Raw genomic sequence first — 20,556 nt, forward strand, 5'->3', positions numbered from 1 at the left:
CCGGAAAAACGTGCCGGGCCTTTACCCTAACCCTAACCCTAACCCTATCCCCAAACCCTATCCCTAACCCTAACCCCTAACCCTAAGCCTAACCCTAAACCCTAACCCAACCGTAACCCTAACCCTAACCCTACCCCTAACCCTAACCCCTAACCCCAAACACTAAACCCTAACCCTAACCGTAACCCTAACCCTATCCCTAACCCTAACCTGACGGACAGGCTGGAACCAGCTGCTCAACTCGCCGGAACCACCTGCCAGACATGCCAGAACCACCTGCCGAGCACGCCGGAGCCACCTGCTGGACTCACCAGAACCACCTGCCTGACAGGCCAAAATCAACAGCTGGCTATGAGAGAACCACCTGGCAGACAATCCGCAATAACCTGCCAGGCATGCAGGAACCACCTCTCAGACGTAAGAGAACCACGTGCCGGACACGCTGGAACCACGTCCTGGACAGACTGGAACCACCTGCCGGACATGCCTGGACCACCTGCCGAGCACGCCGGAACCACCTGCTCGACTCGCAGGACCCATGTGCCAGACACGCCAAAATGAACTGCCGGCTACACCAGAACCACTTACCGGACACTCCGGAATAACCTGCCCGGCATGCCAGAACCACCTCTCAGAAGTGCCAGAAGCACGTGCTGGACATGCCGGAACAACCTATCGGACAGAACGGAACAACCTGCCGGACACACCAAAATCACCTGCGGGCTACGCCAGAACCACTTGGAGGACTCTCCGGGAAAACCTGCCGGGCATGCTGGAACCACCTCTCAGACGTGCCTGAACCTCATGCCGGACACCCCAGAACCACCTGCTGGACAGACCGGAAACACCTGCCGGACACGCCGGAACCACATGTTCGACTCGCTGGAACCACATTCTGGACATGGCAAAATCACCTGCCGCCTATGCCAGAACCGCTTGGCGAACACTCCGGAATCACCTGTCAGGCATGCCGGAACCACCTCTCAGACATGCCAGAACCACATGCCAATGACACCGGAAGCACCTGCCGAGCATGCCGGAAGCACCTGCTCGACTCGCCAGAACCACCTGTCGGACACGCCAAAATCACCTGCCGGCTACGCCACAGCCAGTTGGTGAACACTCCGGAAACACCTGCCGGGCTGGCTGGAACCACCTGCCAGTCACGCCAACATCACCTGCCAGCTACGCCAGAACCACTTGGCGGAGACTCCAGAAACACCTGTTGGGCCAGCCGGAACCACCTCTCAGACGTGCCAGAACCATGTGCCTGAGATGCTGGAACCACACCCCGAACAGACCGAAACCACCTGCCAGACCCAACTGAACCACCTGCCGAGCACGCAGGAACAACCTGCTCGCCTCGTCGGAACCACCTGCCGGGCGCAGCGGAAGCACCTGCCGAGCGCGCCGGAGCCACCTGCTCGCCTCGCCGGAACCACCAACCGGGCCCAGCGGAAGCACCTGCCGAGCGCGCCGGAGCCAGCTGCTCGCCTCGCCGGAACCACCTGCCCGGCGCGCCGGAGCCACCTGCTCGCCTCGCCGGAACCACCTTCCGGGCGCAGCGGAAGCACCTGCCGGGCGCGCCGGAGCCACCTGCTCGGCTCGCCGGAACCACCTGCCGGGCCCTAACCCTAACCCTAACCCTAACCCTATCCCCAAACCCTAACCCTAACCCTATCCCCTAACCCTAAGCCTAACCCTAAACCCTAACCCAACCGTAACCCTAACCCTAACCCTACCCCTAACCCTAACCCCTAACCCCAAACCCTAAACCCTAACCCTAACCGTAACCCTAACCCTATCCCTAACCCTAACCTGACGGACAGGCTGGAACCAGCTGCTCAACTCGCCGGAACCACCTGCCAGACATGCCAGAACCACCTGCCGAGCACGCCGGAGCCACCTGCTGGACTCACCAGAACCACCTGCCTGACAGGCCAAAATCAACAGCTGGCTATGAGAGAACCACCTGGCAGACAATCCGCAATAACCTGCCAGGCATGCAGGAACCACCTCTCAGACGTAAGAGAACCACGTGCCGGACACGCTGGAACCACGTCCTGGACAGACTGGAACCACCTGCCGGACATGCCTGGACCACCTGCCGAGCACGCCGGAACCACCTGCTCGACTCGCAGGACCCATGTGCCAGACACGCCAAAATGAACTGCCGGCTACACCAGAACCACTTACCGGACACTCCGGAATAACCTGCCCGGCATGCCAGAACCACCTCTCAGAAGTGCCAGAAGCACGTGCTGGACATGCCGGAACAACCTATCGGACAGAACGGAACAACCTGCCGGACACACCAAAATCACCTGCGGGCTACGCCAGAACCACTTGGAGGACTCTCCGGGAAAACCTGCCGGGCATGCTGGAACCACCTCTCAGACGTGCCTGAACCACGTGGCGGACACTCCGGAAACGCATGTCGGGCCGGCCGGAACCACCTCTCAGACGTGCCAGAACCTCATGCCGGACACCCCAGAACCACCTGCTGGACAGACCGGAAACACCTGCCGGACACGCCGGAACCACATGTTCGACTCGCTGGAACCACATTCTGGACATGGCAAAATCACCTGCCGCCTATGCCAGAACCGCTTGGGGAACACTCCGGAATCACCTGTCAGGCATGCCGGAACCACCTCTCAGACATGCCAGAACCACATGCCAATGACACCGGAAGCACCTGCCGAGCATGCCGGAAGCACCTGCTCGACTCGCCAGAACCACCTGTCGGACACGCCAAAATCACCTGCCGGCTACGCCACAGCCAGTTGGTGAACACTCCGGAAACACCTGCCGGGCTGGCTGGAACCACCTGCCAGTCACGCCAACATCACCTGCCAGCTACGCCAGAACCACTCGGCGGAGACTCCAGAAACACCTGTTGGGCCAGCCGGAACCACCTCTCAGACGTGCCAGAACCATGTGCCTGAGATGCTGGAACCACACCCCGAACAGACCGAAACGAACTGCCAGACCCAACTGAACCACCTGCCGAGCACGCAGGAACAACCTGCTCGCCTCGCCGGAACCACCTGCCAGGCCCAGCGGAAGCACCTGTCGGGCGCGCCGGAGCCACCTGCTCGCCTCGCCGGAACCACCTGGCGGGCCCAGCGGAAGCACTTGCCGAGCGCGCCGGAGCCACCTGCTCGCCTCGCCGGAAAAACGTGCCGGGCCTTTACCCTAACCCTAACCCTAACCCTATCCCCAAACCCTATCCCTAACCCTAACCCCTAACCCTAAGCCTAACCCTAAACCCTAACCCAACCGTAACCCTAACCCTAACCCTACCCCTAACCCTAACCCCTAACCCCAAACACTAAACCCTAACCCTAACCGTAACCCTAACCCTATCCCTAACCCTAACCTGACGGACAGGCTGGAACCAGCTGCTCAACTCGCCGGAACCACCTGCCAGACATGCCAGAACCACCTGCCGAGCACGCCGGAGCCACCTGCTGGACTCACCAGAACCACCTGCCTGACAGGCCAAAATCAACAGCTGGCTATGAGAGAACCACCTGGCAGACAATCCGCAATAACCTGCCAGGCATGCAGGAACCACCTCTCAGACGTAAGAGAACCACGTGCCGGACACGCTGGAACCACGTCCTGGACAGACTGGAACCACCTGCCGGACATGCCTGGACCACCTGCCGAGCACGCCGGAACCACCTGCTCGACTCGCAGGACCCATGTGCCAGACACGCCAAAATGAACTGCCGGCTACACCAGAACCACTTACCGGACACTCCGGAATAACCTGCCCGGCATGCCAGAACCACCTCTCAGAAGTGCCAGAAGCACGTGCTGGACATGCCGGAACAACCTATCGGACAGAACGGAACAACCTGCCGGACACACCAAAATCACCTGCGGGCTACGCCAGAACCACTTGGAGGACTCTCCGGGAAAACCTGCCGGGCATGCTGGAACCACCTCTCAGACGTGCCTGAACCACGTGGCGGACACTCCGGAAACGCATGTCGGGCCGGCCGGAACCACCTCTCAGACGTGCCAGAACCTCATGCCGGACACCCCAGAACCACCTGCTGGACAGACCGGAAACACCTGCCGGACACGCCGGAACCACATGTTCGACTCGCTGGAACCACATTCTGGACATGGCAAAATCACCTGCCGCCTATGCCAGAACCGCTTGGCGAACACTCCGGAATCACCTGTCAGGCATGCCGGAACCACCTCTCAGACATGCCAGAACCACATGCCAATGACACCGGAAGCACCTGCCGAGCATGCCGGAAGCACCTGCTCGACTCGCCAGAACCACCTGTCGGACACGCCAAAATCACCTGCCGGCTACGCCACAGCCAGTTGGTGAACACTCCGGAAACACCTGCCGGGCTGGCTGGAACCACCTGCCAGTCACGCCAACATCACCTGCCAGCTACGCCAGAACCACTTGGCGGAGACTCCAGAAACACCTGTTGGGCCAGCCGGAACCACCTCTCAGACGTGCCAGAACCATGTGCCTGAGATGCTGGAACCACACCCCGAACAGACCGAAACGAACTGCCAGACCCAACTGAACCACCTGCCGAGCACGCAGGAACAACCTGCTCGCCTCGCCGGAACCACCTGCCAGGCCCAGCGGAAGCACCTGTCGGGCGCGCCGGAGCCACCTGCTCGCCTCGCCGGAACCACCTGCCGGGCCCAGCGGAAGCACTTGCCGAGCGCGCCGGAGCCACCTGCTCGCCTCGCCGGAACCACCTGTCGGTCCCTAACCCTAACCCTAACCCTAACCCTATCCCCAAACCCTAACCCTAACACTAACCCCTACCCCTAAGCCTAACCCTAAACCCTAAACCAACCATAACCCTAACCCTAACACTACTCCTAACCCTAACCCCTAACCCCAAACCCTAAACCCTAACCCTAACCGTAACCCTAACCCTATCCCTAACCCTAACCTGACGGACAGGCTGGAACCAGCTGCTCAACTCGCCGGAACCACCTGCCAGACATGCCAGAACCACCTGCCGAGCACGCCGGAGCCACCTGCTGGACTCACCAGAACCACCTGCCTGACAGGCCAAAATCAACAGCTGGCTATGAGAGAACCACCTGGCAGACAATCCGCAATAACCTGCCAGGCATGCAGGAACCACCTCTCAGACGTAAGAGAACCACGTGCCGGACACGCTGGAACCACATCCTGGACAGACTGGAACCACCTGCCGGACATGCCTGGACCACCTGCCGAGCACGCCGGAACCACCTGCTCGACTCGCAGGACCCATGTGCCAGACACGCCAAAATGAACTGCCGGCTACACCAGAACCACTTACCGGACACTCCGGAATAACCTGCCCGGCATGCCAGAACCACCTCTCAGAAGTGCCAGAAGCACGTGCTGGACATGCCGGAACAACCTATCGGACAGAACGGAACAACCTGCCGGACACACCAAAATCACCTGCGGGCTACGCCAGAACCACTTGGAGGACTCTCCGGGAAAACCTGCCGGGCATGCTGGAACCACCTCTCAGACGTGCCTGAACCACGTGGCGGACACTCCGGAAACGCATGTCGGGCCGGCCGGAACCACATCTCAGACGTGCCAGAACCTCATGCCGGACACCCCAGAACCACCTGCTGGACAGACCGGAAACACCTGCCGGACACGCCGGAACCACATGTTCGACTCGCTGGAACCACATTCTGGACATGGCAAAATCACCTGCCGCCTATGCCAGAACCGCTTGGCGAACACTCCGGAATCACCTGTCAGGCATGCCGGAACCACCTCTCAGACATGCCAGAACCACATGCCAATGACACCGGAAGCACCTGCCGAGCATGCCGGAAGCACCTGCTCGACTCGCCAGAACCACCTGTCGGACACGCCAAAATCACCTGCCGGCTACGCCACAGCCAGTTGGTGAACACTCCGGAAACACCTGCCGGGCTGGCTGGAACCACCTGCCAGTCACGCCAACATCACCTGCCAGCTACGCCAGAACCACTTGGCGGAGACTCCAGAAACACCTGTTGGGCCAGCCGGAACCACCTCTCAGACGTGCCAAAACCATGTGCCTGAGATGCTGGAACCACACCCCGAACAGACCGAAACCACCTGCCAGACCCAACTGAAACACCTGCCGAGCACGCAGGAACAACCTGCTCGCCTCGCCGGAACCACCTGCCGGGCGCAGCGGAAGCACCTGCCGAGCGTGCCGGAGCCACCTGCTCGCCTCGCCGGAACCACCTGCCCGGCGCGCCGGAGCCACCTGCTCGCCTCGCCGGAACCACCTGCCGGGCGCAGCGGAAGCACCTGCCGGGCGCGCCGGAGCCACCTGCTCGGCTCGCCGGAACCACCTGCCGGGCCCTAACCCTAACCCTAACCCTAACCCTATCCCCAAACCCTAACCCTAACCCTAACCCCTAACCCTAAGCCTAACCCTAAACCCTAACCCAACCGTAACCCTAACCCGAACCCTACCCCTAACCCTAACCCCTAACCCCAAACCCTAAACCCTAACCCTAACCGTAACCCTAACCCTATCCCTAACCCTAACCTGACGGACAGGCTGGAACCAGCTGCTCAACTCGCCGGAACCACCTGCCAGACATGCCAGAACCACCTGCCGAGCACGCCGGAGCCACCTGCTGGACTCACCAGAACCACCTGCCTGACAGGCCAAAATCAACAGCTGGCTATGAGAGAACCACCTGGCAGACAATCCGCAATAACCTGCCAGGCATGCAGGAACCACCTCTCAGACGTAAGAGAACCACGTGCCGGACACGCTGGAACCACGTCCTGGACAGACTGGAACCACCTGCCGGACATGCCTGGACCACCTGCCGAGCACGCCGGAACCACCTGCTCGACTCGCAGGACCCATGTGCCAGACACGCCAAAATGAACTGCCGGCTACACCAGAACCACTTACCGGACACTCCGGAATAACCTGCCCGGCATGCCAGAACCACCTCTCAGAAGTGCCAGAAGCACGTGCTGGACATGCCGGAACAACCTATCGGACAGAACGGAACAACCTGCCGGACACACCAAAATCACCTGCGGGCTACGCCAGAACCACTTGGAGGACTCTCCGGGAAAACCTGCCGGGCATGCTGGAACCACCTCTCAGACGTGCCTGAACCACGTGGCGGACACTCCGGAAACGCATGTCGGGCCGGCCGGAACCACCTCTCAGACGTGCCAGAACCTCATGCCGGACACCCCAGAACCACCTGCTGGACAGACCGGAAACACCTGCCGGACACGCCGGAACCACATGTTCGACTCGCTGGAACCACATTCTGGACATGGCAAAATCACCTGCCGCCTATGCCAGAACCGCTTGGGGAACACTCCGGAATCACCTGTCAGGCATGCCGGAACCACCTCTCAGACATGCCAGAACCACATGCCAATGACACCGGAAGCACCTGCCGAGCATGCCGGAAGCACCTGCTCGACTCGCCAGAACCACCTGTCGGACACGCCAAAATCACCTGCCGGCTACGCCACAGCCAGTTGGTGAACACTCCGGAAACACCTGCCGGGCTGGCTGGAACCACCTGCCAGTCACGCCAACATCACCTGCCAGCTACGCCAGAACCACTTGGCGGAGACTCCAGAAACACCTGTTGGGCCAGCCGGAACCACCTCTCAGACGTGCCAGAACCATGTGCCTGAGATGCTGGAACCACACCCCGAACAGACCGAAACGAACTGCCAGACCCAACTGAACCACCTGCCGAGCACGCAGGAACAACCTGCTCGCCTCGCCGGAACCACCTGCCGGGCCCAGCGGAAGCACCTGTCGGGCGCGCCGGAGCCACCTGCTCGCCTCGCCGGAACCACCTGCCGGGCCCAGCGGAAGCACTTGCCGAGCGCGCCGGAGCCACCTGCTCGCCTCGCCGGAACCACCTGTCGGGCCCTAACCCTAACCCTAACCCTAACCCTATCCCCAAACCCTAACCCTAACCCTAACCCCTAACCCTAAGCCTAACCCTAAACCCTAAACCAACCGAAACCCTAACCCTAACACTACTCCTAACCCTAACCCCTAACCCCAAACCCTAAACCCTAACCCTAACCGTAACCCTAACCCTATCCCTAACCCTAACCTGACGGACAGGCTGGAACCAGCTGCTCAACTCGCCGGAACCACCTGCCAGACATGCCAGAACCACCTGCCGAGCACGCCGGAGCCACCTGCTGGACTCACCAGAACCACCTGCCTGACAGGCCAAAATCAACAGCTGGCTATGAGAGAACCACCTGGCAGACAATCCGCAATAACCTGCCAGGCATGCAGGAACCACCTCTCAGACGTAAGAGAACCACGTGCCGGACACGCTGGAACCACGTCCTGGACAGACTGGAACCACCTGCCGGACATGCCTGGACCACCTGCCGAGCACGCCGGAACCACCTGCTCGACTCGCAGGACCCATGTGCCAGACACGCCAAAATGAACTGCCGGCTACACCAGAACCACTTACCGGACACTCCGGAATAACCTGCCCGGCATGCCAGAACCACCTCTCAGAAGTGCCAGAAGCACGTGCTGGACATGCCGGAACAACCTATCGGACAGAACGGAACAACCTGCCGGACACACCAAAATCACCTGCGGGCTACGCCAGAACCACTTGGAGGACTCTCCGGGAAAACCTGCCGGGCATGCTGGAACCACCTCTCAGACGTGCCTGAACCACGTGGCGGACACTCCGGAAACGCATGTCGGGCCGGCCGGAACCACATCTCAGACGTGCCAGAACCTCATGACGGACACCCCAGAACCACCTGCTGGACAGACCGGAAACACCTGCCGGACACGCCGGAACCACATGTTCGACTCGCTGGAACCACATTCTGGACATGGCAAAATCACCTGCCGCCTATGCCAGAACCGCTTGGCGAACACTCCGGAATCACCTGTCAGGCATGCCGGAACCACCTCTCAGACATGCCAGAACCACATGCCAATGACACCGGAAGCACCTGCCGAGCATGCCGGAAGCACCTGCTCGACTCGCCAGAACCACCTGTCGGACATGCCAAAATCACCTGCCGGCTACGCCACAGCCAGTTGGTGAACACTCCGGAAACACCTGCCGGGCTGGCTGGAACCACCTGCCAGTCACGCCAACATCACCTGCCAGCTACGCCAGAACCACTTGGCGGAGACTCCAGAAACACCTGTTGGGCCAGCCGGAACCACCTCTCAGACGTGCCAGAACCATGTGCCTGAGATGCTGGAACCACACCCCGAACAGACCGAAACCACCTGACAGACCCAACTGAACCACCTGCCGAGCACGCAGGAACAACCTGCTCGCCTCGTCGGAACCACCTGCCGGGCGCAGCGGAAGCACCTGCCGAGCGCGCCGGAGCCACCTGCTTGCCTCGCCGGAACCACCAACCGGGCCCAGCGGAAGCACCTGCCGAGCGCGCCGGAGCCAGCTGCTCGCCTCGCCGGAACCACCTGCCCAGCGCGCCGGAGCCACCTGCTCGCCTCGCCGGAACCACCTGCCGGGCGCAGCGGAAGCACCTGCCGGGCGCGCCGGAGCCACCTGCTCGGCTCGCCGGAACCACCTGCCGGGCCCTAACCCTAACCCTAACCCTAACCCTATCCCCAAACCCTAACCCTAACCCTAACCCCTAACCCTAAGCCTAACCCTAAACCCTAACCCAACCGTAACCCTAACCCTAACCCTACCCCTAACCCTAACCCCTAACCCCAAACCCTAAACCCTAACCCTAACCGTAACCCTAACCCTATCCCTAACCCTAACCTGACGGACAGGCTGGAACCAGCTGCTCAACTCGCCGGAACCACCTGCCAGACATGCCAGAACCACCTGCCGAGCACGCCGGAGCCACCTGCTGGACTCACCAGAACCACCTGCCTGACAGGCCAAAATCAACAGCTGGCTATGAGAGAACCACCTGGCAGACAATCCGCAATAACCTGCCAGGCATGCAGGAACCACCTCTCAGACGTAAGAGAACCACGTGCCGGACACGCTGGAACCACGTCCTGGACAGACTGGAACCACCTGCCGGACATGCCTGGACCACCTGCCGAGCACGCCGGAACCACCTGCTCGACTCGCAGGACCCATGTGCCAGACACGCCAAAATGAACTGCCGGCTACACCAGAACCACTTACCGGACACTCCGGAATAACCTGCCCGGCATGCCAGAACCACCTCTCAGAAGTGCCAGAAGCACGTGCTGGACATGCCGGAACAACCTATCGGACAGAACGGAACAACCTGCCGGACACACCAAAATCACCTGCGGGCTACGCCAGAACCACTTGGAGGACTCTCCGGGAAAACCTGCCGGGCATGCTGGAACCACCTCTCAGACGTGCCTGAACCACGTGGCGGACACTCCGGAAACGCATGTCGGGCCGGCCGGAACCACCTCTCAGACGTGCCAGAACCTCATGCCGGACACCCCTGAACCACCTGCTGGACAGACCGGAAACACCTGCCGGACACGCCGGAACCACATGTTCGACTCGCTGGAACCACATTATGGACATGGCAAAATCACCTGCCGCCTATGCCAGAACCGCTTGGCGAACACTCCGGAATCACCTGTCAGGCATGCCGGAACCACCTCTCAGACATGCCAGAACCACATGCCAATGACACCGGAAGCACCTGCTGAGCATGCCGGAAGCACCTGCTCGACTCGCCAGAACCACCTGTCAGACATGCCAAAATCACCTGCCGGCTACGCCACAGCCAGTTGGTGAACACTCCGGAAACACCTGCCGGGCTGGCTGGAACCACCTGCCAGTCACGCCAACATCACCTGCCAGCTACGCCAGAACCACTTGGCGGAGACTCCAGAAACACCTGTTGGGCCAGCCGGAACCACCTCTCAGACGTGCCAGAACCATGTGCCTGAGATGCTGGAACCACACCCCGAACAGACCGAAACCACCTGACAGACCCAACTGAACCACCTGCCGAGCACGCAGGAACAACCTGCTCGCCTCGTCGGAACCACCTGCCGGGCACAGCGGAAGCACCTGCCGAGCGCGCCGGAGCCACCTGCTCGCCTCGCCGGAACCACCAACCGGGCCCAGCGGAAGCATCTGCCGAGCGCGCCGGAGCCAGCTGCTCGCTTCGCCGGAACCACCTGCCCGGCGCGCCGGAGCCACCTGCTCGCCTCGCCGGAACCACCTGCCGGGCGCAGCGGAAGCATGTGCCGGGCGCGCCGGAGCCACCTGCTCGGCTCGCCGGAACCACCTGCCGGGCCCTAACCCTAACCCTAACCCTAACCCTATCCCCAAACCCTAACCCTAACCCTATCCCCTAACCCTAAGCCTAACCCTAAACCCTAACCCAACCGTAACCCTAACCCTAACCCTACCCCTAACCCTAACCCCTAACCCCAAACCCTAAACCCTAACCCTAACCGTAACCCTAACCCTATCCCTAACCCTAACCTGACGGACAGGCTGGAACCAGCTGCTCAACTCGCCGGAACCACCTGCCAGACATGCCAGAACCACCTGCCGAGCACGCCGGAGCCACCTGCTGGACTCACCAGAACCACCTGCCTGACAGGCCAAAATCAACAGCTGGCTATGAGAGAACCACCTGGCAGACAATCCGCAATAACCTGCCAGGCATGCAGGAACCACCTCTCAGACGTAAGAGAACCACGTGCCGGACACGCTGGAACCACGTCCTGGACAGACTGGAACCACCTGCCGGACATGCCTGGACCACCTGCCGAGCACGCCGGAACCACCTGCTCGACTCGCAGGACCCATGTGCCAGACACGCCAAAATGAACTGCCGGCTACACCAGAACCACTTACCGGACACTCCGGAATAACCTGCCCGGCATGCCAGAACCACCTCTCAGAAGTGCCAGAAGCACGTGCTGGACATGCCGGAACAACCTATCGGACAGAACGGAACAACCTGCCGGACACACCAAAATCACCTGCGGGCTACGCCAGAACCACTTGGAGGACTCTCCGGGAAAACCTGCCGGGCATGCTGGAACCACCTCTCAGACGTGCCTGAACCACGTGGCGGACACTCCGGAAACGCATGTCGGGCCGGCCGGAACCACCTCTCAGACGTGCCAGAACCTCATGCCGGACACCCCTGAACCACCTGCTGGACAGACCGGAAACACCTGCCGGACACGCCGGAACCACATGTTCGACTCGCTGGAACCACATTCTGGACATGGCAAAATCACCTGCCGCCTATGCCAGAACCGCTTGGCGAACACTCCGGAATCACCTGTCAGGCATGCCGGAACCACCTCTCAGACATGCCAGAACCACATGCCAATGACACCGGAAGCACCTGCCGAGCATGCCGGAAGCACCTGCTCGACTCGCCAGAACCACCTGTCGGACATGCCAAAATCACCTGCCGGCTACGCCACAGCCAGTTGGTGAACACTCCGGAAACACCTGCCGGGCTGGCTGGAACCACCTGCCAGTCACGCCAACATCACCTGCCAGCTACGCCAGAACCACTTGGCGGAGACTCCAGAAACACCTGTTGGGCCAGCCGGAACCACCTCTCAGACGTGCCAGAACCATGTGCCTGAGATGCTGGAACCACACCCCGAACACCGAAACCACCTGACAGACCCAACTGAACCACCTGCCGAGCACGCAGGAACAACCTGCTCGCCTCGTCGGAACCACCTGCCGGGCGCAGCGGAAGCACCTGCCGAGCGCGCCGGAGCCACCTGCTCGCCTCGCCGGAACCACCAACCGGGCCCAGCGGAAGCATCTGCCGAGCGCGCCGGAGCCAGCTGCTCGCTTCGCCGGAACCACCTGCCCGGCGCGCCGGAGCCACCTGCTCGCCTCGCCGGAACCACCTGCCGGGCGCAGCGGAAGCATGTGCCGGGCGCGCCGGAGCCACCTGCTCGGCTCGCCGGAACCACCTGCCGGGCCCTAACCCTAACCCTAACCCTAACCCTATCCCCAAACCCTAACCCTAACCCTAACCCCTAACCCTAAGCCTAACCCTAAACCCTAACCCAACCGTAACCCTAACCCGAACCCTACCCCTAACCCTAACCCCTAACCCCAAACCCTAAACCCTAACCCTAACCGTAACCCTAACCCTATCCCTAACCCTAACCTGACGGACAGGCTGGAACCAGCTGCTCAACTCGCCGGAACCACCTGCCAGACATGCCAGAACCACCTGCCGAGCACGCCGGAGCCACCTGCTGGACTCACCAGAACCACCTGCCTGACAGGCCAAAATCAACAGCTGGCTATGAGAGAACCACCTGGCAGACAATCCGCAATAACCTGCCAGGCATGCAGGAACCACCTCTCAGACGTAAGAGAACCACGTGCCGGACACGCTGGAACCACGTCCTGGACAGACTGGAACCACCTGCCGGACATGCCTGGACCACCTGCCGAGCACGCCGGAACCACCTGCTCGACTCGCAGGACCCATGTGCCAGACACGCCAAAATGAACTGCCGGCTACACCAGAACCACTTACCGGACACTCCGGAATAACCTGCCCGGCATGCCAGAACCACCTCTCAGAAGTGCCAGAAGCACGTGCTGGACATGCCGGAACAACCTATCGGACAGAACGGAACAACCTGCCGGACACACCAAAATCACCTGCGGGCTACGCCAGAACCACTTGGAGGACTCTCCGGGAAAACCTGCCGGGCATGCTGGAACCACCTCTCAGACGTGCCTGAACCACGTGGCGGACACTCCGGAAACGCATGTCGGGCCGGCCGGAACCACCTCTCAGACGTGCCAGAACCTCATGCCGGACACCCCTGAACCACCTGCTGGACAGACCGGAAACACCTGCCGGACACGCCGGAACCACATGTTCGACTCGCTGGAACCACATTATGGACATGGCAAAATCACCTGCCGCCTATGCCAGAACCGCTTGGCGAACACTCCGGAATCACCTGTCAGGCATGCCGGAACCACCTCTCAGACATGCCAGAACCACATGCCAATGACACCGGAAGCACCTGCTGAGCATGCCGGAAGCACCTGCTCGACTCGCCAGAACCACCTGTCAGACATGCCAAAATCACCTGCCGGCTACGCCACAGCCAGTTGGTGAACACTCCGGAAACACCTGCCGGGCTGGCTGGAACCACCTGCCAGTCACGCCAACATCACCTGCCAGCTACGCCAGAACCACTTGGCGGAGACTCCAGAAACACCTGTTGGGCCAGCCGGAACCACCTCTCAGACGTGCCAGAACCATGTGCCTGAGATGCTGGAACCACACCCCGAACACCGAAACCACCTGACAGACCCAACTGAACCACCTGCCGAGCACGCAGGAACAACCTGCTCGCCTCGTCGGAACCACCTGCCGGGCGCAGCGGAAGCACCTGCCGAGCGCGCCGGAGCCACCTGCTCGCCTCGCCGGAACCACCAACCGGGCCCAGCGGAAGCATCTGCCGAGCGCGCCGGAGCCAGCTGCTCGCTTCGCCGGAACCACCTGCCCGGCGCGCCGGAGCCACCTGCTCGCCTCGCCGGAACCACCTGCCGGGCGCAGCGGAAGCACGTGCCGGGCGCGCCGGAGCCACCTGCTCGGCTCGCCGGAACCACCTGCCGGGCCCTAACCCTAACCCTAACCCTAACCCTATCCCCAAACCCTAACCCTAACCCTATCCCCTAACCCTAAGCCTAACCCTAAACCCTAACCCAACCGTAACCCTAACCCTAACCCTACCCCTAACCCTAACCCCTAACCCCAAACCCTAAACCCTAACCCTAACCGTAACCCTAACCCTATCCCTAACCCTAACCTGACGGACAGGCTGGAACCAGCTGCTCAACTCGCCGGAACCACCTGCCAGACATGCCAGAACCACCTGCCGAGCACGCCGGAGCCACCTGCTGGACTCACCAGAACCACCTGCCTGACAGGCCAAAATCAACAGCTGGCTATGAGAGAACCACCTGGCAGACAATCCGCAATAACCTGCCAGGCATGCAGGAACCACCTCTCAGACGTAAGAGAACCACGTGCCGGACACGCTGGAACCACGTCCTGGACAGACTGGAACCACCTGCCGGACATGCCTGGACCACCTGCCGAGCACGCCGGAACCACCTGCTCGACTCGCAGGACCCATGTGCCAGACACGCCAAAATGAACTGCCGGCTACACCAGAACCACTTACCGGACACTCCGGAATAACCTGCCCGGCATGCCAGAACCACCTCTCAGAAGTGCCAGAAGCACGTGCTGGACATGCCGGAACAACCTATCGGACAGAACGGAACAACCTGCCGGACACACCAAAATCACCTGCGGGCTACGCCAGAACCACTTGGAGGACTCTCCGGGAAAACCTGCCGGGCATGCTGGAACCACCTCTCAGACGTGCCTGAACCACGTGGCGGACACTCCGGAAACGCATGTCGGGCCGGCCGGAACCACCTCTCAGACGTGCCAGAACCTCATGCCGGACACCCCAGAACCACCTGCTGGACAGACCGGAAACACCTGCCGGACACGCCGGAACCACATGTTCGACTCGCTGGAACCACATTCTGGACATGGCAAAATCACCTGCCGCCTATGCCAGAACCGCTTGGCGAACACTCCGGAATCACCTGTCAGGCATGCCGGAACCACCTCTCAGACATGCCAGAACCACATGCCAATGACACCGGAAGCACCTGCCGAGCATGCCGGAAGCACCTGCTCGACTCGCCAGAACCACCTGTCTGACACGCCAAAATCACCTGCCGGCTACGCCACAGCCAGTTGGTGAACACTCCGGAAACACCTGCCGGGCTGGCTGGAACCACCTGCCAGTCACGCCAACATCACCTGCCAGCTACGCCAGAACCACTTGGCGGAGACTCCAGAAACACCTGTTGGGCCAGCCGGAACCACCTCTCAGACGTGCCAGAACCATGTGCCTGAGATGCTGGAACCACACCCCGAACAGACCGAAACCACCTGACAGACCCAACTGAACCACCTGCCGAGCACGCAGGAACAACCTGCTCGCCTCGTCGGAACCACCTGCCGGGCGCAGCGGAAGCACCTGCCGAGCGCGCCGGAGCCACCTGCTCGCCTCGCCGGAACCACCAACCGGGCCCAGCGGAAGCACCTGCCGAGCGCGCCGGAGCCAGCTGCTCGCCTCGCCGGAACCACCTGCCCAGCGCGCCGGAGCCACATGCTCGCCTCGCCGGAACCACCTGCCGGGCGCAGCGGAAGCACCTGCCGGGCGCGCCGGAGCCACCTGCTCGGCTCGCCGGAACCACCTGCCGGGCCCTAACCCTAACCCTAACCCTAACCCTATCCCCAAACCCTAACCCTAACCCTATCCCCTAACCCTAAGCCTAACCCTAAACCCTAACCCAACCGTAACCCTAACCCTAACCCTACCCCTAACCCTAACCCCTAACCCCAAACACTAAACCCTAACCCTAACCGTAACCCTAACCCTATCCCTAACCCTAACCTGACGGACAGGCTGGAACCAGCTGCTCAACTCGCCGGAACCACCTGCCAGACATGCCAGAACCACCTGCCGAGCACGCCGGAGCCACCTGCTGGACTCACCAGAACCACCTGCCTGACAGGCCAAAATCAACAGCTGGCTATGAGAGAACCACCTGGCAGACAATCCGCAATAACCTGCCAGGCATGCAGGAACCACCTCTCAGACGTAAGAGAACCACGTGCCGGACACGCTGGAACCACGTCCTGGACAGACTGGAACCACCTGCCGGACATGCCTGGACCACCTGCCGAGCACGCCGGAACCACCTGCTCGACTCGCAGGACCCATGTGCCAGACACGCCAAAATGAACTGCCGGCTACACCAGAACCACTTACCGGACACTCCGGAATAACCTGCCCGGCATGCCAGAACCACCTCTCAGAAGTGCCAGAAGCACGTGCTGGACATGCCGGAACAACCTATCGGACAGAACGGAACAACCTGCCGGACACACCAAAATCACCTGCGGGCTACGCCAGAACCACTTGGAGGACTCTCCGGGAAAACCTGCCGGGCATGCTGGAACCACCTCTCAGACGTGCCTGAACCACGTGGCGGACACTCCGGAAACGCATGTCGGGCCGGCCGGAACCACCTCTCAGACGTGCCAGAACCTCATGCCGGACACCCCAGAACCACCTGCTGGACAGACCGGAAACACCTGCCGGACACGCCGGAACCACATGTTCGACTCGCTGGAACCACATTCTGGACATGGCAAAATCACCTGCCGCCTATGCCAGAACCGCTTGGCGAACACTCCGGAATCACCTGTCAGGCATGCCGGAACCACCTCTCAGACATGCCAGAACCACATGCCAATGACACCGGAAGCACCTGCCGAGCATGCCGGAAGCACCTGCTCGACTCGCCAGAACCACCTGTCTGACACGCCAAAATCACCTGCCGGCTACGCCACAGCCAGTTGGTGAACACTCCGGAAACACCTGCCGGGCTGGCTGGAACCACCTGCCAGTCACGCCAACATCACCTGCCAGCTACGCCAGAACCACTTGGCGGAGACTCCAGAAACACCTGTTGGGCCAGCCGGAACCACCTCTCAGACGTGCCAGAACCATGTGCCTGAGATGCTGGAACCACACCCCGAACAGACCGAAACCACCTGCCAGACCCAACTGAACCACCTGCCGAGCACGCAGGAACAACCTGCTCGCCTCGTCGGAACCACCTGCCGGGCGCAGCGGAAGCACCTGCCGAGCGCGCCGGAGCCACCTGCTCGCCTCGCCGGAACCACCAACCGGGCCCAGCGGAAGCACCTGCCGAGCGCGCCGGAGCCAGCTGCTCGCCTCGCCGGAACCACCTGCCCGGCGCGCCGGAGCCACCTGCTCGCCTCGCCGGAACCACCTGCCGGGCGCAGCGGAAGCACCTGCCGGGCGCTCCGGAGCCACCTGCTCGGCTCGCCGGAACCACCTGCCGGGCCCTAACCCTAACCCTAACCCTAACCCTATCCCCAAACCCTAACCCTAACCCTATCCCCTAACCCTAAGCCTAACCCTAAACCCTAACCCAACCGTAACCCTAACCCTAACCCTACCCCTAACCCTAACCCCTAACCCCAAACCCTAAACCCTAACCCTAACCGTAACCCTAACCCTATCCCTAACCCTAACCTGACGGACAGGCTGGAACCAGCTGCTCAACTAGCCGGAACCACCTGCCAGACATGCCAGAACCACCTGCCGAGCACGCCGGAGCCACCTGCTGGACTCACCAGAACCACCTGCCTGACAGGCCAAAATCAACAGCTGGCTATGAGAGAACCACCTGGCAGACAATCCGCAATAACCTGCCAGGCATGCAGGAACCACCTCTCAGACGTAAGAGAACCACGTGCCGGACACGCTGGAACCACGTCCTGGACAGACTGGAACCACCTGCCGGACATGCCTGGACCACCTGCCGAGCACGCCGGAACCACCTGCTCGACTCGCAGGACCCATGTGCCAGACACGCCAAAATGAACTGCCGGCTACACCAGAACCACTTACCGGACACTCCGGAATAACCTGCCCGGCATGCCAGAACCACCTCTCAGAAGTGCCAGAAGCACGTGCTGGACATGCCGGAACAACCTATCGGACAGAACGGAACAACCTGCCGGACACACCAAAATCACCTGCGGGCTACGCCAGAACCACTTGGAGGACTCTCCGGGAAAACCTGCCGGGCATGCTGGAACCACCTCTCAGACGTGCCTGAACCACGTGGCGGACACTCCGGAAACGCATGTCGGGCCGGCCGGAACCACCTCTCAGACGTGCCAGAACCTCATGCCGGACACCCCAGAACCACCTGCTGGACAGACCGGAAACACCTGCCGGACACGCCCGAACCACATGTTCGACTCGCTGGAACCACATTCTGGACATGGCAAAATCACCTGCCGCCTATGCCAGAACCGCTTGGCGAACACTCCGGAATCACCTGTCAGGCATGCCGGAACCACCTCTCAGACATGCCAGAACCACATGCCAATGACACCGGAAGCACCTGCCGAGCATGCCGGAAGCACCTGCTCGACTCGCCAGAACCACCTGTCGGACACGCCAAAATCACCTGCCGGCTACGCCACAGACAGTTGGTGAACACTCCGGAAACACCTGCAGGGCTGGCTGGAACCACCTGCCAGTCACGCCAACATCACCTGCCAGCTACGCCAGAACCACTTGGCGGAGACTCCAGAAACACCTGTTGGGCCAGCCGGAACCACCTCTCAGACGTGCCAGAACCATGTGCCTGAGATGCTGGAACCACACCCCGAACAGACCGAAACCACCTGCCAGACCCAACTGAACCACCTGCCGAGCACGCAGGAACAACCTGCTCGCCTCGGCGGAACCACCTGCCAGGCCCAGCGGAAGCACCTGTCGGGCGCGCCGGAGCCACCTGCTCGCCTCGCCGGAACCACCTGGCGGGCCCAGCGGAAGCACTTGCCGAGCGCGCCGGAGCCACCTGCTCGCCTCGCCGGAAAAACGTGCCGGGCCTTTACCCTAACCCTAACCCTAACCCTATCCCCAAACCCTATCCCTAACCCTAACCCCTAACCCTAAGCCTAACCCTAAACCCTAACCCAACCGTAACCCTAACCCTAACCCTACCCCTAACCCTAACCCCTAACCCCAAACACTAAACCCTAACCCTAACCGTAACCCTAACCCTATCCCTAACCCTAACCTGACGGACAGGCTGGAACCAGCTGCTCAACTCGCCGGAACCACCTGCCAGACATGCCAGAACCACCTGCCGAGCACGCCGGAGCCACCTGCTGGACTCACCAGAACCACCTGCCTGACAGGCCAAAATCAACAGCTGGCTATGAGAGAACCACCTGGCAGACAATCCGCAATAACCTGCCAGGCATGCAGGAACCACCTCTCAGACGTAAGAGAACCACGTGCCGGACACGCTGGAACCACGTCCTGGACAGACTGAAACCACCTGCCGGACATGCCTGGACCACCTGCCGAGCACGCCGGAACCACCTGCTCGACTCGCAGGACCCATGTGCCAGACACGCCAAAATGAACTGCCGGCTACACCAGAACCACTTACCGGACACTCCGGAATAACCTGCCCGGCATGCCAGAACCACCTCTCAGAAGTGCCAGAAGCACGTGCTGGACATGCCGGAACAACCTATCGGACAGAACGGAACAACCTGCCGGACACACCAAAATCACCTGCGGGCTACGCCAGAACCACTTGGAGGACTCTCCGGGAAAACCTGCCGGGCATGCTGGAACCACCTCTGAGACGTGCCTGAACCACGTGGCGGACACTCCGGAAACGCATGTCGGGCCGGCCGGAACCACCTCTCAGACGTGCCAGAACCTCATGCCGGACACCCCAGAACCACCTGCTGGACAGACCGGAAACACCTGCCGGACACGCCGGAACCACATGTTCGACTCGCTGGAACCACATTCTGGACATGGCAAAATCACCTGCCGCCTATGCCAGAACCGCTTGGCGAACACTCCGGAATCACCTGTCAGGCATGCCGGAACC

Source organism: Equus asinus, chromosome 9, assembly GCF_041296235.1.
Source record: "Equus asinus isolate D_3611 breed Donkey chromosome 9, EquAss-T2T_v2, whole genome shotgun sequence".
Lineage (NCBI taxonomy): Eukaryota > Metazoa > Chordata > Mammalia > Perissodactyla > Equidae > Equus > Equus asinus.